The following is a 25,347-nucleotide window of genomic DNA, read 5'->3' as shown; positions in this document are numbered from 1 at the left end:
CTTGAGGATTTTTTGTAAAGGGCAAAAAAGCTTCCTTTCGTATAAGCAAAATCTGCTATAATATCAAGGAGTCTTTCTGATGGAAACCCAGAATGGATTGACATGACATACTAATGTTGCAAATTTATATAGGCTGTGTTCAGCTGACAGAGGAGAAATTGTCTTGCAGAAAAAAACCTTAATTTGCCACTTGTTTAACTATTTTCCTCTGGAACATAAGCAGTTGCTAGTAAGAGCCAGAGAAGTCTGGAGTCTTTTTGACTGACTGTATTTCGCTCTTCAAAAAGTCAATATTTCTATTTGTCTTGAAGAATATTGTCAGAAGTCAAGTAAAAGACTGAGATCACTGTGCTTGAAGCTGCCTACAGAGGGAGATCTTCTGCTAGATTCTTGAAGGGTGTAGATCCTGGATATTAACTCAGAAATATAGCAGCCAATTCACTATACTATGTATCTCATTGTAAGGACCGTGTCGAGCAAATCCAGATCCAACCTAGAGAAAGTCAAAGAAAGTATGCCCCCTCTGCCCCGATGAGCAAGACTGTCAAACTGGTAACAGTGGATGACGAGAAGGTTGAGGTACTCAACAACTTCTTTGCCTTAGTCTTCGCTGACAAGCTCTCTTCCCACACCTCTCAAGTGGATGAACTGCAAGATGGGGGAAGTAAAAGGGGGGGGAGCAAAGTGCCTCCCACTATAAGTGAAGATCAGGTTTGTGACCACTTGAGGAAACTGAACATATATAAGTCTATGGGACCTGATGAGGTGCATCCCAGAGTCCTGAAGGAACTGGCTGATGCAATTGCCAAGTCGCTCTTCATGATATTTGAGTAGTCATGGCACTCAGGTGAAGTCCCTGATGACTGGAAAGAGGGAAACATTGCACCCATTTTTGAAAGGATAGAAAGGAGGACCCTGGGAACTACCAACCTGTCAGCCTCACCTCTGTGACTGGTAAGATCATGGAACAGATCCTCCTAGAAGCTATGCTAAGGCACATGGAGGACAGGGAGGTGATTTGGGACAGACGGCATGGCTTCACCAAGGGCAAGTCCTGCCTGACCAACCTAGTGGCCTTCCATGATGGAGTAGCTTCATCAGTGGATAAAGGAAGTGCTACGGATGTCATCTGTCTGGACTTTGGTAAAGCCTGTGACACAGTCCCCCACAATACTGTTCTCTAAATTGGAGAGATATGGATTTGATGGGTAGACTGTTTGGTGGAGGAGGATGGCTAGATGGTTGCGCCCAGAGAGTAGCAGTCAATGGTACAATGTCTGGATGGACACTGGTGAGAAGTGGTGTCCCTCAGGGGCCTGTACTAGGACCAGTACTATTTAATATCATCATCAATTATATAGATTTTGGGACTGAGTGCACCCTTAGCAAGTTTGTGGATGACACCAAGAAGAGTAGTGCAGTTGACACACCTGAGGGACAGGATAACATATAGAAGGACCCGGACAAGCTCAAGAAGTGAACCTTATGAGGTTCAACAAGGCCAAGTGCAAGATCCTGAACCTGGGTTGGGGCAACCCCCAGTATCAATACAGGCTGGGGGATGAAGGAATTGAGAGCAGCCCTGAGGAGAAGGACTCAGAGGTACTGATGGATGATCATGAACTGGTAGTGTACACTTGCAGCCTAGAAGGCTACATCAAAAGGACTGTGATCAGCAGGTCAAGGGAGGTGATTCTGCCCTTCTGCTCTGGTGACATCCCACCTGGAACACTGCATCGAGCTCTGGAGCCCTCAGTATAGAAAAGATATGGATCTGTTGGAGAGAGTCCAGAGGAGAGTTACAAAGATGATCAGAGTGTTGAAACACTTCTCCTATGTGGAAAGGCTGAGAGACCTGGCATTGTTCAGCCTGGAGAAGAGAAGGCTTTTCACTACTTAAAAGAGGCCTATAAGAAAGATGGGGACAGACTTTTTAGCTGGGCCTGTTGAGATAGGACAAGGGGCAACGGCTTTAAACTAAAGGAGGGGAGATTCAGGCCCGACATGATGAAGACATTTTTTTACAATGAGAGTGGTGAAGCACTGGCGCAGGTTTCCCAGAGAGGTGGTAGATGCCTCATCCCTGGAAAAATTCCAGGCCAGGCTGGATGGGGCTCTGAGTGACCTGATCTAGTTGAAGATGTCCCTGCTCATTGCAGGGGGCTTGGACTAGATGATCTTTGAAGGTCCCTCCCAACCCAAACTATTCTACGATTCTATAACCCAACCCTCAGTGAAAACTGACTTTTGAATATAGCAGCTTACCAGAGTACTTCACTTGGTAACATATGTCTGATTTATGCAGTTTTTGAGTCCTGCAAATGTAGTAGAAGACAGTGGAGACCAGGTAAACCAATTTTGACAATCTGAACCAGAGACACTCAGATTTACAGCCATATCACAAAAACAGACATATCAAGAAAGAAGTATAATGAATGAGGATTCTGTCCAGAATGTTATGGCGTAAGAGTTCCCTTTAGCACTTCTGACCAAGCCTAGGAAAGGAAGATGGAACTAAACTAGAAAGATCTAGAGATGGAAGTAAATTACTAACGTTTCAAACATGATTCAGATTTAAAATTCAGTGGAGTGAGGTCAGTCTTTCTGACTGTCAGACACGTCCCTGCACAAATTCCTCAAAACACTGCATCGTGATCTGTTTGGCCATTTTTGTCTGATGTGGGTGCACATATAGTGTTTCTTTGAATTGTTCAAGATTTTCTGTGTCATATATACTGAGTTGTTGGAGGAATGCATCTCCCAAAATGATGTAAGATTGGCAAGGCTGAAAGTAGCAGATACATACAATGTGCACAAGTAACTAAATAAACAGAGATATATCTAAAACCAAAGAAAAAAGTCTGAACTGTCAACTGAACTATGAATAAAATTGTATTATGTAAATTATGAGAAACTGCAATGATTATTCCAGATCTTTTTGTGGGAGTAAAAAGAATCTCTTGGCAAATGTCTGGTTTACGCAGAGCTACAAGGATGAACACAGTGCTGAGAATTTCTCAGAGAATTTTCAGTGGAATTTCAGTGGCATGACTGGCATTTTACCACTATTCATACGGTTAAGACAGTACTCTGCTTTGCAAGAAGAAAAAGTTTATTTACAAGTGTAGCCTGTTATTTGTACTTATTAATCAGTGTATGCCATGCTTTGCTTTAATAACTGTGATTATAGAGAGAAATGAACATACAGTTACAAAGGATCTCATAGTAATTCAGAATATAGACATGTAAATGCATCTACTAATATGCAAACTGTAAATATCAAAGTAAAATTGTTCTGGTGACAGTTTTAATGAGGACTATAGTTACTTTTCAGCACTGGTGTTTAATGCTTACAAAGTTCTATTTTCTCTCTGTCTTCCTTCTGCCTCAAGCAGACATTTCTACTAATTTAAATGAAAACAACTGTATCATATTCCAGAAGATTCTTATCCTTTTGAATCTGGCAGAGGAACAAGAGGGGAAAACTAGACATCTTCTTCCTATATATTCCAGAGGGCAAATCCATACTAATAGCTGAGACAGACCCATAGAAAGTTGAAAAGATGTGAATAAGTTTTGCCTGATGTCTTATGATAGAAGGGATGTGGAGACCTTTAGGTCAAGGATCAGAACTTCCTTCTGTATAACATTTTTTAAATTTTTTAAGGTAAGACTTAATGGACTAAGCTGAGACCTTTGCAACACATATGCAATTTGCAGCTGGGGTATGTAAAAATCTAGTATGGAGAGGAGCTCTGCTAAAACTGTCTAGAGGCGGTGGATGAAGACAGTGAACATGGCACTGTTTTGCTTCCCTGCAGGTTTTATTGCATATTGTGTGCTTTGACCACTTTTGTAGATATGAACAGAATAAATATTCAAACTTCAAATGGAAATCTGGCCATGTGTTACACATGCTTTTAATAAGAAGAGAGTTGTGTGCTTAAAACACTGTTTATGACACAACTGATGGCAGCAAAAATTTTCAGGGATGGATCTCTTCATTCTTGAAATACAATGTTTGTATTGTCCCAGTTTTGTTTAGATTGAGTTTAACACACATAATCAATCGGGCTGCCAAATGGACTTCATACCTAAAGCCTGATTTTCTGGGAATAGCTCATCAGCTAGTGTAATTTCTGTGATTTGGGTAATTTCATGATTGAAATACTAAGGTATCTCACTCTCAAACTTGGTGAAGATTGGGGAAAAACATAACATGAAAATAACAGACATTGACTTCTAGGGACTTAAATAAACAAACACTAGCAACCTTAACCAAGGTCGAATTGTTAAATGTATTTTTACTGATTATTTCAGGGAACTAGAGGTGGAGCTAGAATGATACAGTGTGCTTCACTGTCTGACTGCAGGACCATGGAGAGTAGGAATTTGGATATGTAAGAGTTCATTGACTTCTACATAATTCTTCATTATTTCAGATCCATCCTGAACTCTTATTATTTTACTTTAGTCATCAAATTCATTTCTAGATAACAAGAGCCCTTCAGAAGTTATTTCTTAAGGATTTTTGGTTCTGTACAAATCAGAAATACAGATACTAATTTATCTAACCGATACTGAACAATGAATTTTAAAATACACAGAATCTGTCAGCCTTAATCACCTGTTCAGAGTTTAATAAAAATGGTAGCAAATTAAGCCATGGAATGCATGTGATTTGAATGACACATAGAAGGAAGAGCTGTCAGTTAATTTTTAGTTTTCTTTCGCTGTTAAGTGTGACTTTTTGGCTGACACCAGGTGATTTTTTAAAATTGTAGAACTCATAAAACTAGAACAGTATACAATGAAATTGATTGACTAGAAATTCAATCTGTAAAGAATGGATAATTTAAAGTATGACAATCTTGTATCACAATGTTTTCACATCTTTACAAGCTAACTATCAGATGTATTTAGATAATCTGAAATATTAGTCCCTACTAGACAAACTATAAATTATTTACCGTCTAGTGTTCCTTAAAGTGTCTGCACTTTCAGTCCATTAAATCAATGGAGTAATATGCATCTAACATTATGTTTAATATTTATTAATACATGTTCAGTTAAAGACATTCTAGTAATTGATGTGGAAGTCAGAACTATTCATGTTTTGCAATGTATTGTCTGTCCATATCTTTGTATTTTAAATTAATGTTGTATTTGACAGTATCATAACAAATGATCTGATGATAATGGATAACAGATAGTCTGAGCACTGTCTTCAGAAGACGGACTTTCCTGAAGCATTGGAACTTGTAACAGGGTTCAAGGGATGGTTTAGCCACACTTCGGTCACACTGAAGTCTACATTTTTTAACACCTGATGTTATTTGTATTTGATTCCTGAATATATTTTCAGTGTTTGTTATTACCATAGGATATATATCTACATCACCAAAGTATCACACATGTTTAATACACTAAAGAAGTAGCTTGCTGTGAGAGTCTTTGATAGGCTTTAATTTCTGAAAATCCCCTATGCTGCCAAAATTTTGCCAACTGAGAAAACAAAATATTGGAGTATCTTGGCAAGTAGATGTATCAGCATAATATGGCACTTATTGTGAAGCCTCTAACTGCCCCATAGCTTCATTGCTGTGCAGTGGCGAGAAGGCAAGTCTGGCTTGCTGTATAAGGGTAACATTCTGCAGCTAAATAAAATGTCCCCTGAGCATGTTCACTTGTGGAAAAGCAATCTAGAAGTCAGTTAAGGAATAGGATAAAATATATTAGGGCCAGTTTTACTTTGAAGAGGACACAATGTCTTCACTGGGAGCCAGGATCACAATATCAATAACTCAGGTTGTTGCTCAGTTATGTGACTGCTCATCATAAGATCACTAAGGACTTAAGAGATACAAGTAATTGATTGCTGACTTTCAGATGCACATAGAATATACATGAACCTTCCACTCCTCAACTGCATATCAAGGTCCACTGGGTGACTTTACTAATTTTGCTGTTAATTCAGTTTTCAGGAACAAGGGAACAGTTCATAAGAACTGTAGTTTGAATCATCAGGCATAATATTGTTCACAGCAGCTACTAGAGGCTGCCCATTTCTCCTTGAAGTTCCTGGCTGAATCCTAGCTGCACTGGGGCAGCTGATCTCTGTTAGAAGAGACTTCTTCTGTGCAACCACAAGGGCTGGTGCCCTAAAAATCTTCCTGCAAATAACGGGAAATTTTTAATCTGATTGATAAGAACTTTAGGGTAGACCTAGGACCTTTTTCCAGAAGTGATTACAAAATAGTCCAAAAAAGTTTCAGTGAAAGTTTTGGCAGGAAGTGGGCTAGCCAACACAGATTGAGAAGGAGATTGTGAATACACAGGGGGAATTTTTAGCTCACTTTCATAAAGGTCAGAGCTGATACCTAATTGATCAGGGACTGGTTATATATTGACTGATACTGAGCAGGGGATTGTTAACTGTAAGGGAACTCAACAAGGGATTTGGGAAAGCAGGTCAGCTAGCCTCAGCCACCTCCTTTTGGCAAGCATCCATTGCACGAGTTCTTTCCAGCTGACATTGTAACAAACCAGAATTAAATAAAACAGAATTAGAAGTAAATTTGAATGCCTAACCTAAAGTTGTCTTCTTACTTTCATGTACAGTAAATAAATAAGTCTGTTTCCATCTTTTTATCATTCATATGAAGGTTATAGCATCCTGTTCTAACCCAGCCTGCGAGCCAACTGAGGGAGGTTGTTTATAACATGACTGTCTGGGATCCTGCTTCATGAACTAAAAGTGTAATCAAATGAAAATCAATGTTTTTTATCTTGGCTTTTTTTTAACTTCATGTGGGGGCTATTAAGTCCTTCAAGCCATCTTTGAATACTAGTATGTCATAGTTTAGAAACAACACCGCCACCAACACCACAAACAAAAACCTGTTTAAAAAGTTCACTTAGTGAATTACTTTCTAGCAATTTATAGAACAAACAACATTTTCTCCCAGGCAGCTGGTAGTTAATTTTCATCTGGATACTTATTTTTTACAACAAATATATGAAAGCAAGCATCTCTTTGAAAGAATAAGAGCGACATAATGCTTCAGATCAGTTTTTGTACAAGAAATAAGTCAGAAGATGAATCAAACCAGTATTTTGCATTCAACAGATCATTTAGTAAACAAGCATAGAAAATTAGAACCCTATTGATATGCTAATACATAAATACAACTATAATATTTTCTAGATCACAAAATTTTCATTTAAAATAGTAGAATACTAAAGCAACCTCATTCCCCACTCCTCTTAACTGCCAAGCATCATGGAATTTTGTTCTTTTTCTCAAATTTCTACTAGATTGGACTTGATCATTACAAACCCAAAGCATATAAAATTAAGCTCCTGTTCATAAAACAGCACAGAAATAAAAAGATTACTTTCCAGAACAGCAACTTTCAATACCATATTATCAGTTAAACTTTTAAAATAATTTCATTTAAAATTCATCTGTAATCAACCTAGAAAGTTGATCTGAATAATTCATTTTTCATTATTTTTCCCATCCCTCCCCCCTTCTTATATAAATTGAGTCTTCAGAAAAACAATTTGTCAAAAATCAAATTAACTGTTTTAAGCCCCTTTCAAAAAGTTTTCAGATAAAAGAAATTTAAAAACTAAACTGCACTTTGACCCCCATATTTCTTTTTTTTCTTTACAGTGGAAGAAGGTCTCACCCTGTATGGGAAGGGATGGGTTCTTTTTCCACTGTCATAATATTTCCCCTTTATCTTCAGTATACTGACATCGATCACAGAATCACAGAATGTTAGGGACTGGAAGGGACCTCAAAAGATCATCCTGTCCAATCTCCCCACTGGAGCAGGAACACCTAGATGAGGTTACACAGGAATGTGTCCAGGTGCGTTTTGAATGTCTCCAGAGAAGAAGACTCCACAATCCCCCTGGGCAGCCTGTTCCAGTTTTTTGTCACCCACTAAGAAGAAGTTTCATCTCATATTTAAGTGGAACCTCTTGTGTTCCAGTTTGAACCCATTACCCCTTGTCCTGCAATTGGTTGTCACTGAGACGAGCCTGGCTCCATCCTCATGACACTCACCCTTCATATATTTGCAAACATTAATGAGGTCAGCCCTCAGTCTCCTCCAAGCTAAAGAGCCCCAGCTCCCTCAGCCTTTCCTCATAAGGGAGATGCCCCACTCCATCATCTTTGTTGCCCTGCGCTGGACTCTCTCCAGCAGTCCCCTGTCCTTCTTGAACTGAGGAACTCAGAACTGGACACAATATTCCAGATGCGGTCTCGCCAGGGCAGAGTAGAGGGGGAGAAGAACCTCTCTCAACCTACTAACCACCCCCCTTCTAATACACCCCAGGATGCCATCGGTCTTCCTGGCCACAAGGACACAGTGTTGGCTCATGATCATCCTGCTGTCCACCAGGACCTTTTCCCCCACACTGCTCTCTAACAGGTTATTCCCCAACTTATAGTAGAACCTGAGGTTGTTCTTGCCCAGATGCAAGACTCTACACTTGCCCTTGTTATATTTCATTAAATTTCTCCCTGCCCAACTCTCCAGCCTCTCCAGGTCTCGCTGGATGGCAGCACAGCCTTCTGGCATGTCAGCCACTCCCCCCAGCTTGGTGTCATCAGCAAACTTGCTGACAGTGCACTCTATTCCCTCATCCAAGTTGTTGATGAATATATTGAATAGTACTGGTCCCAGTACCGACCCCTGCGGGACTCCACTATATAGAGGCCTCCAACTAGACTCCGTTCCATTGACCACAACTCTCTGGCTTCTTTCCTTCAGCCAGTTCACAGTCCACCTCACTACCTGATCATCCAGACCACACTTCCTCAGTTTAGTTGTGAGTATACTGTAGGAGACAGTGTCAAATGCTTTACTGAAACCAAGATAGACCACATCCACTGCTTTACCACCATCTATCCACCTGGTTATGTCCTCTTAAAAGGCTATGAGGTTGGTTAAGCATGACTTCCCCTTGGTGAAGCCATGTTGACTGCCCCTAATGACCCTCTTATCCTTGATTTGCCTTGAGAGGGCACCAAAGATAAGTTGTTCCATCACCTTCCCAGGGATGGAGGTGAGACTGACCGGTCTATAGTTACCCGAGTCCTTTTTCTCACTCTTTTGGAAGATGAATGACATTTGCTTTCCTCCAGTCCTCAGGCACCTCTCCCATTTCCCATGACTTAGCAAAGATGATGGAGACTGGCCTAGCAATGGTTTCAGCCAGCTCCCTCAGCACCCACAGGTGCATCCCATTAGGACCCATGGATTTATGGATGTCTAGATTGCTTAATTGGTCCTTAACCCAGTTCTCATCAACCAAGGCAGAATCTTCCATTGTCCTGACTTTGTCTGGGGACTCAGGGCTACAGGGGTCCTCAGGAGTATAGACTCCAGCAGTATAGACAGACAAAGAAGACATTCAGTAATTCTGCCTTTTCTGTATCTTCTGTCACCAGGGCACCCACCTCATTCATCAGTGGGCCTACATTGTCTCTACTGTTGGTTTTATCTACCATGTATTTGAAGAAGCTCTTTCTGTTGTCCTTGACCCGTCTCGCAAGGTTTAATTCTAAGGAGGTCTTAGCTTTCCTAGTTGCCTCCCTACATCCTCTGACAACAGCCTTATATTCTTCCCAAGTGGCCAGCCCCTCCTTCCATGATTGGTAAACTCTCCTCTTCCACTTGAGTTTGCCCAACAGTTCCCTGTTTAACCAAACACATCTCCTGGTTTCCTTCCTTGACTTCCTACCTGTTGGGATGCTCTGATGTTGAGCTTGGAAGAAACAGTCCTTGAATGCTAACCAACTCTCTTGGGCCCCTTTACCTTCAAGTACCCTGTCCCATGGGATTTCCCCTAGCAATTGCTTGAAAAGGCCAAAGTTGGCCCTACTGAAGTCCAGGGTTGCCATTCTGCTTGCTATTCTGTTCCTGCCACACGAGATCCTGAACTCCACCATCTCATGGTTGCTGCAACCAAGACAGCCCTCAACCTTTACCACTTCAACCAGATCCTCCTTGTTAGTGAGAATGAGATCCAGGAGTGCACCTCTTCTAGTTGGCTCATCCACGATTTGCATTAGGAAGTTATCATCAATGCACTGGAGGAACCTCCTGGACTGTGGCTGGCTGGCTGAGTAGTCCTTCCAGCAAATATCAGGATAGTTAAAATCCCCCATGATAACCAGGGCCTGTGATTGTGAGGCTGCTCTCAGCTACCTGTTGAAGGCCTCATCACCTTCCTCACCCTGATCTGGTGGCCTGTAATAGACACCCACAACAGTATCATCCATGCCAGCCTGCGCCTTAATTCTCATCCACAGACTCTCAACTTGCTCCTCATCTTCCCCTGGACAGTACTCAATACACTGTAGTTGCTCTCTCACGTAAAGAGCAACTCCACCACCTCACCTGGCTGGCCTGTCTTTCCTGAGAAGGACATAGCCATCCATGACCACATTCCAGTCATGTGAGCTGTCTCACCATGTCTCTGTAATTGCCACCAAATCATAATCTCCTGACAAAACACAGGCTTATATCTCCTCCTGCTTATTCCCCATGCTGTGTGCATTTGTGTACAGACATTTCAGGGAGCGAGCTGATCACACTGATTTCACTCTAGGGGTACAGGAGGCCTCCCGGTCTTCATCAGTTCTAGAGTGCTGCCCCACTGGTGCAAGCTGAGCTACAACCCCATCCCCCTTCAAATCTAATTTAAAGCTCTCCAAATGAGCCCTGCTAATTCCTGTCCCAGCATCCTTTTGCCCCTGTGAGATAAACCTTTCCCATGTATTACTGTCCAGACCGGTATCTCATAAAACCAGCCATTATCCAAGAACCCAAAGCCCTGCCTGTAGCACCAGTCTCATAGCCGAGCATTTATGGACTGGATCCTTCTATTCTGTCCCACGTCATCACCCGAAAATGTAAGGAGGGAAAAGAAAATCACTTGAGCCCCAGACTCTTTTACCAACTGTCCTAAGGCCCTGAAGTCTTTCTTCATTCCCCTCAGACTATGGGATGCAGCTTCCTGCCCACCTGTCTGGAAGATCAGTATTGGGTCGTAGTCTGTTGGGTGCACCAGACTGGGGAGTGCCCTGGTGATATCCCTGATCTGGGCTCCAGGTAGACTGCACACTTCCCTATGATGAGGGTCAACTCTGCAGATTGAGCCCTCTGTTCCTCTCAGAAGGGAATCACCCACTACAATCACCCTTCCTTCTTCCTTATTGGAGGCAGACTTGAGGTGTGGTGTCAACTGCCTCTTCCTTTATGACCTCATAGTTGGACCTTCCACCACATCCTCACCTACCTCTCCCTCAAGATCCAGGGCCTCAAACCTATTATGGAGGGGCACCTGCAGAAGCAAGGCAGGTAGGGAGAGGGGTTGCCTGTGATGCTGAAATGGGACTTGTTTTGAATTCTCCTCATGTTTTTGGTCCCCTACCTCTGCCCGACAGCCACAGGGCAGGGGCTGTCGCAGGTCTCCCCACTCTGCCTGACAGGGCCGGTGGTCCATCACCTTTTGGGGGTATCTCCCTGGTGCCTTTCTGGCTGGCATGCCAGGGAGTTTCTCCACCAGTCAATCTCCTTCTCACACTCCCTGATGGTCCTCAGTCTCTCAACCTCCTCCTTAAGTTCCACCCCCATGCTGAGCAGATCTTGCACCTGCTCACACATCACACAGGTGCAATGCTGCCTCCCCTCCCCCAGCAGCAGCAGCCTCTGGCACTCCCTGCAGCCAGAGACCTGAACAGACACATATCGGGGTAGGGCCTCCGTCTGGGTCACCACAGCTCTTTTGGGACAAGCTCTCTGTCTGGAGGAGACCATGGTAAGCTGCAGCCTGAGAGACTGCCGATAGGTGAGATGGTCTATGGAGCAAGGAGGGACAGAACCTCTGCACCTGCTGCACGAGCTCCCACAGCCGCTGCTGCAGCACAGTGTGGGTGGTACTCACAGCTTCACACGCTGGTCTCACCTCCCAGCGCCTGGTGGGCAGCGACGTGTCCCTGCCCGCCCTGAGGCTGTTTCAGGGCTGGGGGCGGGGCTGTGGTTGTTGTTACCCTGGCAACGCCCACGCCACGTCAGCCGCTGTCACAAGAGCTGCCGGGTGCTGCTGGGACCTGAAACCCCTGTACCTCAAGATCTGCCCCCGCGGCTCCGGCTGCGCCGGCTCCGACCGGCTGACTGTATTTTGATGTCCAGCCTCATAATGAAAATGACTTGGGATTTTTTCTTCTTTCTAAGTTATAACAAACATTTCTTTATTCCTTATGCATAACATAGCATCAAAATGGACAGCCTTCATGGATTTACTGTTGATAGATGACATTTGATTTAAAAGATTTTCAAAATCTCATCCAATTATTTTGCAGTGGAGGAAATTTGGAAGTGTGGTGAATGAGTGTTGAATGTCACAGCAATCGCTTGATTGACTTCAGAGTTCCCACTACTTAATGTGGCTAACACACTTAGTGCTTTGATGCTGATTTAAGAAGTAAATGTACTCTTTGCAGCATGTCTGCATGTACTGTGTCTGTCTGGGATGGAGGGTTTTTTTGTCACAGTAGCCCAAATGGTCCCGTGTTTCAGATTTTTGACTAAAAACCAGTGTTGGTAACGCAGCAGTGGACTGGTTATCATTAAGGAGTGCTTGCATGCAGTCAAGACTTTTTCCCACTCTGTCCCTCAATCCCCAGTGAGTAGGGTGGGAGTGGGCAAGAGACTGGGAAGAGGCACAAGGAGGAGCAAGTGGGGACATTCACAGTTATGGTGTTTGTCTTCCTAAGTAACTGTTACACGTGCTGATTGCACAGCTTTTGCTTCGCCTGTTGAATTGTGACCTTGATACTTGTGTCTTCCTACCTTCCTTCTGTTTTCTCCCCATCCCACGGCAGAGGGGAATCAGTGAGAGGCTGTGTGGGTGCTTGGCTGCCGGGTAGGCACCTAATACTATTTTGTTAGGTTGACATCTCAGGGAAACAATACTTGATATATTCTCTACTTCATTCTGGTATTTAAAACAAGTGGATGTTCCATCAAGCATTAAGATTAGTTGCTTCTAGTAAATAAATGACTTGATGAAAGGTATACCAGGCTCATTTAGATACTTTAGATGTTTATTATGAGCTCCTTGCAATGCCTCAGTTTTATTTGTCTTAGAAGATTTTTCAGTGCATAAATAATCATATTATAAAAATCTTGTCAGAAGCAAGTAATAGTTTATAATAGTTTATAACAGTTTATTTAAGATTACATTCTAAACAGTACCCTGCTTGGAGGGGTTGAGTTTTTTTCCACTTATGGAATACTTACTGCCATGTAGTTGAGACAAAACAATATGTTGCACTTTATTGGAAGAATGGTGACTTAATATATTGATGAAATTCAGGACCAAATGTTTTTAAATGGACAAAAATCAGCCAGTCTGTTTAAATATAATATATGAATCTCTGGGAGCCAGTTTGAACAGCAGCGCTGAGTGAGATGAGCTCCATTGAATCCAACGGAATCATGATGGAGATTAAATGTGCTTGGGCATGGGGGTTTGTAACATGTGTCCGGTTGGGCAAAAGGTACTAGTTAGATTGTTGACATACATTCAGCGAATTTAAGAGACCGTTTGTGCATATACTCAGGAAAACAGACGCTCATCATCCATGGAGAGACCTTATGTACACCTTGGAGGCTGATTCTACCCTTTTGTCATAGTGACTATACTTCATAGTCAACTGACTTGGTGGGGTACCTCATGCTAAACTGGGTAAGAGTGTCTTTGGTGACAAATCTAGGTCTGCTTAAATAAAGGAGTTAGGGAGTAATAAAGACAAGGCAAAAGAAGCATCCGCTTGTCTCTTAACTGTCAGAGCTACTTGTCACTGAGTTGGACTAAAAAGGAGACAAAAACGCTTGAGGCCTGTTTACTGGTGTTGCTATGCTGGCACATGGGAAGACAGATTCCAGTGGTGTGGAGTGGATGGACCTACTCACCTGGTAAACAAATGGACCTGGAGAAAAGAGCAAAGAGAGAAGGGGAGTAGGTGTACACGTTCACTGGGAGAATGAAGACGTCAGCCTATTAGATTTCAAGGAAATGGAATCTGTCATCTATGATACGGTACAAAACACTTCTGAGTTAGTCTTCTAACACTTTTCATGGTTAATCTTTGATCTAGATAACTGTAAGACCTTTTTTTTTGTTTCTCCCCCTTCTCTAATTTCCACTAAAGCAAAGACACAGCAACAGAAGAATGGAGGAAAGAATGAAATGAAGGGGTGTAAAAAATAATTACTACAATGCTTGCTTTTTCAAAGTGCTTGTGATTATAACTGCTAATTAAGTGGAGCAGAAAGACTGTATTTGATAAAACACTTCTTTTGCACTTAGAATCAAGACCATTGCATCAACTGACACACAAAAGACACTGTCTGCATTAAAACAAACAAACAAAACAACACCAAACAAACAAGCAAAAACACTATGTGAAGAGGTTATAATGTGGAATATGTATGTTTAGTGAAATCAAACATCTTTTATTTTCATATTCCAGCAGATAATTAATCCAGGTTCCAAAATATTTTTTTGGCCTGGAAATTGACCTACTTTCATACTTCCGAGGTTGAACAGAAAATATTAATTGTATTATATTCCTTCTTTATAAAAATCTATTATATCAATATTTAAGAATACTGCACTAAACTAGAACTAGTATGTGTACCATTTAAGTTATAACCATAATTTATAGCTGAATAGTAGTGTTCCATGATTAGATATCTAGCAATAGTATACGGACATTGTGCTCAAAGCAATAGTCATTACTCAAGTAAGTAGTACTGGCACAGTCATCCATACTTGTGTAAATAACGAATCACCTACATTTCTAAGGAATGAAGGATCAGCTCCATGCATTATTTAATCATAGTACATTCTTACACTATTTAAGGCTTTTTATATGCATGCTGCAAAGAAATAAATGGAGATTAAGGAGGTGCTTGATTTGTGAAAGGCCTATGAGGCAGTAAGTCAAGTGGGTTGGTTCCCACTGTCCTGTTAGTATCAGATTGCTAGACATTATCGTTTTTGCCGTCTCTTCTTACAGCTCTTCCTCTGTGCTCTAAAGTGTCTGAAAGAAGGAGTTGAAGTGTTTTTCTTGGGAGAGGAACCACTTAAAACACCTTAAGGTGTTAAACTAAGAGAATAATTCTAATCAATGGTTTAATATTGAAGTGTTACTCCTATAATTGTGGCTCTCCTTTTAAACTTTAGAAGAAGTGTACGTATCCATAGACTTGTCTGGTTTTTTCCAGTAATATATAGTATATAGGATTATAAAAATATATCGTTCTGTACAAACCTTACTTTGTTCACTATTAATGTTACTATCCACCACTGCCTTCCTTCGCCTGACAGCGAAGTCCTGTGACACCTGAAATTGAATAGTAAATGCTGACACACAAAAGCTACTTCCCAACTAAATCTATGGCAAGTGAATGAAGATCATAATGTATTCAGCACTAACTGCTATAAGGCAGTGCCAGCCCTGAAAATCATCTCTGTTAGCTACATTGTATAGGTGAAGGACTAGTAGTATTCTCAGCAGCATTATAAGCACATTCCCAGGTCTGTTACATCCTCTTTTAGGTGCTGAAATGGTATGAATCCTGTTCTCTTTTTTCCGAGTTTTGAGCAAATGAACTGATTTTTTTTATGCTACAGCTGAAAATGATTTAGGTGTTTCAAGCCACTGTAGCGGCTTAAGAGATTAAGTAATCTTATTGCTTAGAACATTTATGAGAAAAATAAAGGTGCTAGGAAGCAGGAAGAGGATAACAGATTAGGAATAGGACAGACAACAATTTCATATTTTAACGCTACCAAGATTTTGTAACTCTCAGGTTAAATATCTTCCACTTCTCAAATTATGTTGACAAGTAAAATGGATTTTGTCCAGTTCAAGGATTATTAGTGATTGAAAAGCCCATCAGTCATTAAGAGGAGTAACATTTCTTGTGTGTGATTCTGTTATTGAGAAAATATAGTCAAACAGATAGTAAATTTAAGGTATAGCACAAAAAAGTATCTGTTTTGTTGACTTTCAGTGTGCCTTGTGTTCCTCATTGTCTGGGATATTACGTGAATGGTGGTGATTTTAAGATTATAAATCTGGCGGAAATGGGATATTGACACCTATTACCTACAGCTTTCTTTGAAAGTCTTCAAAACTTTCGACACTTTTGGAAGTAACCCCCTGAACTTGAAGATTTGAAGCATTTTGAAAATGAGCTTCAATTGATTACATTTTAAAATTCTGTTGTTGGGGTTTATTTCTTTTAAATATGAAACACTTATTCTCAGACTGGAAGGAAACTCATCATCTCTTTGCTCATGATCTTTTTCTGGTTTCACTTTCTATATCTACTATATATTCTATTCTATCTTACTTATTATGCATATAATACATGTATCTATTATTATATGTATTAAATAGCTTTTATCAGTGGTGTACCCAAAAGCAAAACAGTGCTCTTTTTTGTTTGCTTGTTTAGTAATGTCATGTCTTGGGCTACAGTCAAACTTCTTGTCCCATGCAGTTTACTATCCTCCCTCGATGCATGTAAGGAGAGTGTGTCATGAATGTCTCAAATCCACTCCCAGTCTGAATTCTGATTCTGCCATCTTTTCATCTACTCATATGCCATGTTTACTACAAAACGTCTGGAAAAAATTGTATTGAGGTGTGGTCTAAAGTATGTAGTGATTCTGGCACTGAAATATTGGAAGCTGTTAAAAGCTTTAAAGACAGTGAAACTGCAATACAGCTGTCTCTCCTCCTCTCTTCCTGCCACAGCCTGCCAAAAGTATGCTGTGGGTAAGTTAAATAGTTTTGTTCAAGAACAAGTGTAAAGTGATTTGTAGCAGCTTGAATCTGTTTGTGCAAGCGTAATTGTTTACTGAAATTCCTTACAGTACCTTCCCAGGGGCTATGGAAATTGGTCCAAGAACAATCTGCTGTGCTGCTGCCCCACTCTACTGTTAATATCAGCTCTTCTCAGGCAGAGAAAGGAGGTCTTCTTCTGTCTGAAAATGATTTATAGCTTTCGGGAGGGGAAAAGCTTTTTTCTATGCTGAAATGTAAATATGGGGAATACAGTGACATAATTCAGAGAAAAATAAAACCATTGAAGCCTCCACTAACTAATGTGCTTGGCCTGTAAGGGTGAGAATTGGATAAAAATGTTATAGCAGCAAACCTTATTGTTTGTTCCTCAGTCAGCTTAATCTGTCTTAGGTTTTGGTTCATATGCTTTGAACATGTGTCTCCATCCCAAAACCCTTCAAGGGTAAGAAGCTTTATCGTTATCTGTCCTTTTCCATAATCCTTATGATTCTTTACCACTTTGAACCTGCCACTTCAGGATGTAAGATAAAAAAATTTTGAAAACATTGTCACAGTATTTGTTGCATTAGCATGAAAATGAGCCATCATTTTTCGGGAAGCTGATTCATGAAAGTATTTTATTTTCCCAAATGACTGTTGATGTTTATCTTGATCTTAAATGTAATTTAAGAAGAAAATAAGTTGTTTTTAAAACTATTAAGTTTGTGTCATAAAAAACCCCAAACTCTATTTAGCTCAAAACAGAGCACTTTTTTCCTTTGTATGTTTGTGGGTGTCCATTTTTACAATTACCTAAATATCCATGTGATTTTCTGTTTCCATTTTGCTTCATAGAAAGAAGTGAAAACAAATTGAAGTGGATATGTGTCATATTCTTATGAGCAATATTTACCATGTACATCACCTAACAGCAACGGCATAGAAGTCAGACTTGATTCACACATTTCCTATGCATCCACTACTATTCTCTCTAATTATGACCATTGTTGCAGTCATGGTCTAATTACTTCTTTTCACTTCATATCTTTCCTGTCTTTAAAATTGTTGCCTACTTCTAGAGAGTAAAATGACTGAGTGATGGTTTTTATGGACCACTTGTCCTCTTAAAAATCTTGTTTTATATGTCTCTGCATGTGAAGCATACAGAATGTGCTTTGACTCTGGAAACTGGAGCTCTAAATACCCAAAGGGTACTGAGTGCAGCTTTGGGCTTCCTAGTACAAGAAAGACATTGGCACATTGGAGCTAGTCCAGCAGAAAAACACCGAGATGTGTGATGTTTGGATGCATATGATGTAGAAAGAGAGGCATGGAAAAATGATTTTGCATAACCTTTATAACAGAAAGCTAAAGAGAGGTAGATGCTTCTATTTTATAAACTACCTAATGGTAGAGTGCAGAGAAGATGGAGCCAGGCTGTTTCCAGCAGTAGGAAAAGAGGCAACAATACCAAGTTGCAATAATCACATCTGAGCAAGGCCTGCATCTACATACTGGAGATAGCTATATCCCTGCAAGCCTATCAGCAAGGACATTGGTAGAATTCTACCTGGGCTTTGCAGGAGGGTAGAGATAAGGGAGCCAGTCAGGTAGGACCTAAGGAACATAATGGTTTGGGCAGGTTCACTGGAGAATGGGCCTGAAGCTGCAAATGTGGAGTTTCTCCATGTGTGAGTTCCATGTAAATGGGACTAGGAAAGGAACACAGATAAGCTACCCTGAAATCCCTGAAAGTTTGCAAGAAAGGAAGCAAAAACTTCATCTAACAAAAATGCAAGCTGCCATTAGAGTGTTGAAGGGCTTGCCCACCACTAGTAATGGCAAAACCTTAAAATGCCCAACTGTTTAGCTGTCCTTTTAGTAACTACAACACAGGATTGTTCCAGTTAACAATTGGAATGTATGCCACACTAGATCTGTGAAATAAGATGTGTATTGGTTTGTGCTGGGACTATTTCTTCCAGACATATATGAATTCTCTTGTCATTGCACACTCATGAAACACAAAGGAGACTTGGAGGGTGTTCCCTATTAATAAAGTAGCTGGGAGTATGTGCGCATGAGGACTTTGATTCTATATTAAAATGGAATAAAGGAGCATTAGGAGTGCTCACTTCTGTGCAACCCTCCAATTTTTGACTCCCTGGAGAACTCTACTTTTCTACTGGAAACAAGGTGAAAAATACAAACGTGCAGTTGTACAATGGGCAGGTTTCCGTGCTGATTTCTTTCAGTTTATGTTACGAGTTTATGCCAGCGTCTCCAGGGTTGTTGATGTGTATCTGGTTCCTAAGGACAAAGTAAGAGTGGACAAACATATTCAAGATGACTCTGCCCTATTTCTGCTTCTAATGGCTCCAAAGATAGTTTAGGGAAGTTGATTCCCTGAGGGAAGTTACTTCTAGGTTAATCAAGTTCTTTAAAACACACAATAGCCGGTAGCTGTGTGGCTAAGTAGAACAGCTTCAGCCTAATATTAAAGGAAATGTGAATTTATGAAGCAACAGTGATGCTTCTATTCTAAATTAATATGTTTTCCTTCAGAATAGTAGCTAAATTATTGCTGAGTTTTATATTGAATACATGTAGCATTTGATTAAAATGTTTGAAATATCTAATATATTGCTTTATTGGTTGGACATTTTTAATATCATACTTAGCAATTACCACGTTGCCATGAGTGCAAAAGAGGGATTAATATGTGTGATCCATGTCTGTGTCAATACACTACTTTGTCTGCCATCACTGATGACCAAGGCAGTATCCTTTTTTTTAAAAGACATCAAACAGTAATTAATATAATGTCTGCAACTGTAACTTCCCATTCAAATATTATAAAATAAAAATGAGAGTTATTGACTCAAAAACAAAAATATGTTTGCCTGCCAAAAATATGCAGTGGGTAAGTTAATTAGTTTTGTTAGCGCCACAGTTCTACAAAAAACTGATCTGAAACAGAAGTAAGGCATAAGAAGTTAATCACCAGTTCCAGTAGCAGACCTTGAAACTAGACAGGCCCAAAACATAATCGTGGTTCCCAGATTGGCCACCCATTCAAAGTGGATTTTTTAAGAGAGGTTGTAAACTTTTTGCCAATGATTGCTCACAACAGTTGCTCACAATTAGCCATAAGTTACCAGTCTGAAAGAATCCACCAAGAGTTAACTATTTTTACATTCTGTAACAAGGGACAGCAAAAGTCTTCTACCTTTCAATAAGATAAATCTCATTTTGAGATTTCTAAATGATCTCCAAATGAGATAATATCTTAGTCATTTCTCACACTGATCTCCCAAATGCCAGTGTATGGGCCTGATGCAAAGCCAGGTGAAGTCAATGAGATTTTTACCGTAAACCTCAACACATTTTGCATCAAAACATCACTAGGTCATCAAAAATAAAACCGTAAATTCAAGTCTGTAATAACACAGCTCACCATCTCCATGTGTAGCACAAGTATAAAAAACACTTTTAACATCTAATGAGATTAATTTAAATAAAACCAGATGTGGCTTTTTTCTCCTCACAAGTTAAAAGTGGTTCAGGTTCATACCTTGTATTTTTTTAACCATATTCTCCTGGCTTAGCTGAATGTCTGCGTTTTCCCCTTTCTTGGCTGAAGCTGTACCCTGTGTAGAACAGAGTGTAAGATTCAGCAATGATAAACAAGCAAGAATCTGATTGTGTGCCCAAGTGCTGAAGTGATCCTTCAGGGCAGAGGTTCTGAGTTTCAATCCCTCTTCTAAAATTGATGGTACATTTTATCAGATCACACTTTAATGTGAGATGCAGAATGTTATTTTTATTTTAGGGGGTTTTTTGAGTGAATTGTCTCCTTAGTTGTAAACATCTGTATTTTGCTCAAGTAAGGTACTTAAGACCTTTTCTGAATCTAATTCCAAATGCCCTGAAAACCTAATCACAGATTCTTGCATAATAGCAAGACATTATATTAAGCACTGTTTCTACATTAGAGGATGTAAGCTATTTAACTCTATTAAAAAAATACAAATATGTGTGCTACAAATCTTACTTCAGCAGAGATCACCTTAATGAGCATTACAACAATATTCTCTTCATGTTTAAAATGATGCATTATAATCCCATAAGTACTGTACTTCTACCAACCTGTGAATTATTAATAAGGTAATAATCACTTTAATGCAACTGCCTTATTAGGTCTTGATGGATCTTGTTAACGTGACAGTTAACTGTCTATTGATATGGAGGGGAAAAGTGGGGTTTTATGCATTGAAGGGTACTAGAGAAGTTAATAATTTCCTAACAGAGTATATTGTAACTTTTTTTTCTTTTTTAAACAACCCTGCTTTTCAAGTTACATATTGTGATTGCCCAATCAAAATCCTGTTTCTCAGTTTTACAGGTTTTTATGAGAGATAAAGGAGTGATGGCATAATACAATTGATATGTTATTGTAAAATGGATGCTATTGAAAGTTAACTATAAATTAATAACTCTATATGTTAATCAGTAATATGACCACCTGAGGCAAATCTCACTTAAAGAAACAACAACAACAAACCAATAAAAAAGCATAAAATGCAACTGCTTATTTTCATTGTCCTAGATATTTCTTCAAGCATGTTAATGTTCCGGGATGTCAAAGAAGTACAGAGAGAAAGAAATACATCTCAGCAATTCAGAAATAACAAATAGCATAAAGACTGAGTCAGCTCAGTTTGATAAACAAAAAATCTCTCATCCATATCTCTCTCAAATCTTAATGCAAAAAAAACCAAACCACATTAGCATTTTTTTTTTTATGTAGAAAAGTAAGTTAGTTTGTTTGTTTTGCAATTTACATTTTTTTATACTGAGTTCTACCCAACAGCTTAAAATACATGGAAGGGCAATCTATTTCTGTAATGTTTTTGGTCCAGTTTGCAAACCTCAGAGGTATGTGCTATGTGGATTTCAGCTTCTAATATGTGTCTGTCTGAAGTTTGAGGAATTTATCTCAAAGAACCTGAACTTCAAGAAATCCATTACAAAACTTATAAGGACTATGCAATTTGCATCACCTTGAGTCTTCCATATGTTGTGACAGAATTTATTTTTATTTTATTATTTTTACAGCTTTATCCCAGGCTTCTTGGAACGGCAATAATTAGAATGTATTTGCGGTTGCAGGTGGGACGTACTGAGAAACAAGTATTATTCTGAGTGTAGTGGATGTTAATGTAGTTTTGCTGCTAGTTGTTGGAACACAGTGGCTTTTGCACATTGGTGTATAAGGGTGAGATGCACATGTTGTGGCCCACCTACACAAATATCAACATTCTTGTAATCTGAAGCCGCAGGAAATGTTATTATGCTGAAACAAAAGGACCAGACTATCGTGGTGGGCTGAAATCTTGTGTGACATTGAGATGCTACATAAGAGGGGTGATCTGATCTTGGAGGCAGGGTTTGAAATTCAAATCTCATAGAAATACAAAAAAATATATATCTAAATAGTAACACAAAGTGCAGTAAAATTTTGCTGGTAAACCAGAATTTTTGACATTTTATTTTGAAAATATTATCTGGCATAATGTTTTCACTTTCTTAACCATTATTACGTTGTAATTGATGTTCAAAATAGATCAATATCTGCTAACATGTCAAAATGATGGTTAACATTCAGGAGAAATAGTGGAATAACAGTGGACAGAGTTTCTTCTCTTTTTTTCTCCTTCCCTCTCCTTTCCCATATAATCAAAGTATCACTGCTCCTAAATCTTCCCAGTAATATTTCTTAGATCTTATTTTGATCACTGAATTGAAATATATTTAGCACAGCAACTGCTAAAAAGACAATTTAAAAGTCAACTGGTTAAAGAGAAAGTTTCTAGTAATTTTTATTAGTTTTTTAATGCAAATATGCAGAATGTCCTGCTTTTCATCAAATCAGTATTTTCTGATGGAAAACTGTTCTGATTTTGATCACTTTTTTTGTTAGGGTGTTACAGATAATCCTCTCACCCAGTCAGTAACTTGCTGTGTGCTGATTAATTCTCTGTCAGAAAGGTCTGGTTTTTCTTCACCAAATCATTGAGCTTTTTATGAAATATCTTTGAAGAGTTCACCATAGGAAAAAAAAGTGAAATCAATTGCAGCCTTGGAGTCTGTAACTAATGAATAATACTAGTCTGATTAATGTAAAACTACTTCAAGTCCTGGAACTAGCTAGCTGAAATAATTTTTGCTACTTCAGGAACAAATTATAGTTAAAATCCATAGAGGGTTTCTAATAATACCAAACCTGTACAGGGTGTATCCCTAATGAATCTCTGAAATGAGCAATTAAAAGAAATATGATTTGAACTTAAAATAACAGAATCATAGAATAGTTTGGGTTGAAAGGGACCTTCAAAGGTCAGCTAGTCCAACCCTTCTGCAATGATCAGGGACATCTTCAACTAGATCAGGTTGCTCAGAGCCCCGTCCACCTGGCCTTGAGTGTTTCCATGAATGAGGCATCTACTACCTCTCCGGGCAGCCTGTGCCAGTATTTTAACACCCTCATTGTAAAAAATTTCTTCATCATGTCGGGCCTGAATCTCCCCTCCTTTAGTTTAAAACTGTTACCCCTTGTTCTGTTATAACAGGCCCAGCTAAAAAGTCTGTCCCCATCTTTCCTATAGGCCCCTTTTAAGTATTGAAAGGCCACAATAAGGTCTCCCTGGAGCCTTCTCTTCTCCAGGCTGAACAACCCCAAGTCTCTCAGCCTGTCCTCACAGCAGAGCTGTTCCAGCCCTCTGATCATTTTTGTGGCTTCCTCTGGATGCTCTCCAACAGGTCCATGTCTTTCCTTTACTGATGAGGCGCAGAAATGACCTTACAACCCTTGAGGTTATAAGGAAGGTATGTATTTTACCTATTTATTTATGATGCCAGACACATGGGGAATCATTTCACCTTATACGTGTGTAAAATTACAGTAGCTGTGAGCTTGGTTAAATGCAGTAAAGTGTTACATATTCATGAAAGTTTTAGGAACACCTATACATAATCATAACCTGTCCCCAAGAAGTGGTTCTTATTACAATGAGTTCCGGGAGACCATTTCCATAGTCTCCACCTCCGGCTCCTCCTGGTTGCAGCTGCGCAGTGATCGTGAACCCGTGTCCTCTTTGGTCCAGTGTGATGAGTTGGTTAGGACTCAGACTGCTGCGCTGGTTAAAACTGGAATATCTCCTGTCCTGTGCCCAAGTTTCTGTTATCTAGTTCACCCAAGGATGCACCCAAGGATTACTATCTTTGCAAGGCATCAACGAACTCCTCTTTCTCGTACAATAAGTTACACAGAGCTAAGCAAGGCTAGGCAACAGTGATGTGGGTTAAAGGGTCAGGTCTCTAAGTGCCTTTAGTGATGTGGGGTAGGGTTAGTTCTTTAAGTGTTAATTAGTTAATTGTCAATTCCCTGTATCACTGAGGGCTGCAGAGCTGGATGCAGTACATCCGGTGGGGTCTCACCAGAGTGGAGTAGCTGGGCAGAATCACCTGCCTCAACATGCTGGCCACAGTTTCTTGATGAAGCTCAGGACATGATTGGCCTTCTGGGCTGCAAGCTCATGTAGCTCAGGACATAATAATTGTTGATTTCAATAAGGAGAGAAGTTATAAGAGGAGATGGATTATGTTTATTTTTATTTTAAACTTCTGTTATCAGACAACTTCACAAAAAGTTATGAGTTAACTGGGTCTCAGTCCAATAGGGCTGCTTTTCTTTCATGTTCTGTTTATTTTGACAAAAAGAAATCTCTCTTTTTTATTTTCAGAGATATCATGTGTAGTAGGAGCAGCAAATGAAACATTAGTACAACTTATGATAAGTTAAAAAATCATCAGAATCCTAAATATATCAAACTATCTAGAGATGCTAAGTCATCTGCATCTGCCGTCACAATCTACGGGGCTCAATGGTCTATGGATAATCAGTGGAAAACAGGACAACTCAAAGGATTACATCTGATATTTATGCTGGAGGAAGCTACAGCAGTTAGATAAACACAAACTCAATTAAAAAGTATGTTTAAAAAGTATGTTTTATGGCTTACAGTAATTGCAATGAAATATAATTTTTGTATTCTAGAGTTAATATTTTCATGTGTACTCTCATACATACAATATTAATTTTCATACAGAAACTTCCCTTAAGAACACAATTTAAGAAGTTGATTTAGTGCACAGCAGGCAGGTAGCCTTTTTTAGGGCTGGGTGTTTCACGGGAGAGCTTATTCCTCTACATCACTGCCACAAGAAGTCTGATGGAACTGGCTGCTAAGAACTGCCTGGGCTGTGATTGCTGCTGAATCAGTCCCTGAAGAGTCATCACCTGGAGCAGAAAGGTTTCACAAAATGCTTAACACAATTTCAAGCTGTGTTAGCTATTCAGTGACAGATAGCAAAACTTCATGTAAAATGCCCAT

At 39.8% G+C, this 25,347-nt stretch overlaps 1 protein-coding gene across 1 annotated transcript in view; it reads left to right on the top strand.

Moving 5' to 3' along the window:
• The window catches only part of CNTNAP2 (contactin associated protein 2), a 1,148,794-nt gene that overhangs the window by 20,451 nt on the left and 1,102,996 nt on the right, over window positions 1-25,347 (top strand). The gene's annotated exons all lie outside the window — the stretch shown is intronic.

The sequence above is a fragment of the Patagioenas fasciata genome, chromosome 2 (genome assembly GCF_037038585.1).
Source record: "Patagioenas fasciata isolate bPatFas1 chromosome 2, bPatFas1.hap1, whole genome shotgun sequence".
Taxonomy (NCBI): domain Eukaryota; kingdom Metazoa; phylum Chordata; class Aves; order Columbiformes; family Columbidae; genus Patagioenas; species Patagioenas fasciata.
This window is presented reverse-complemented; position numbering and strand designations above follow the sequence as displayed.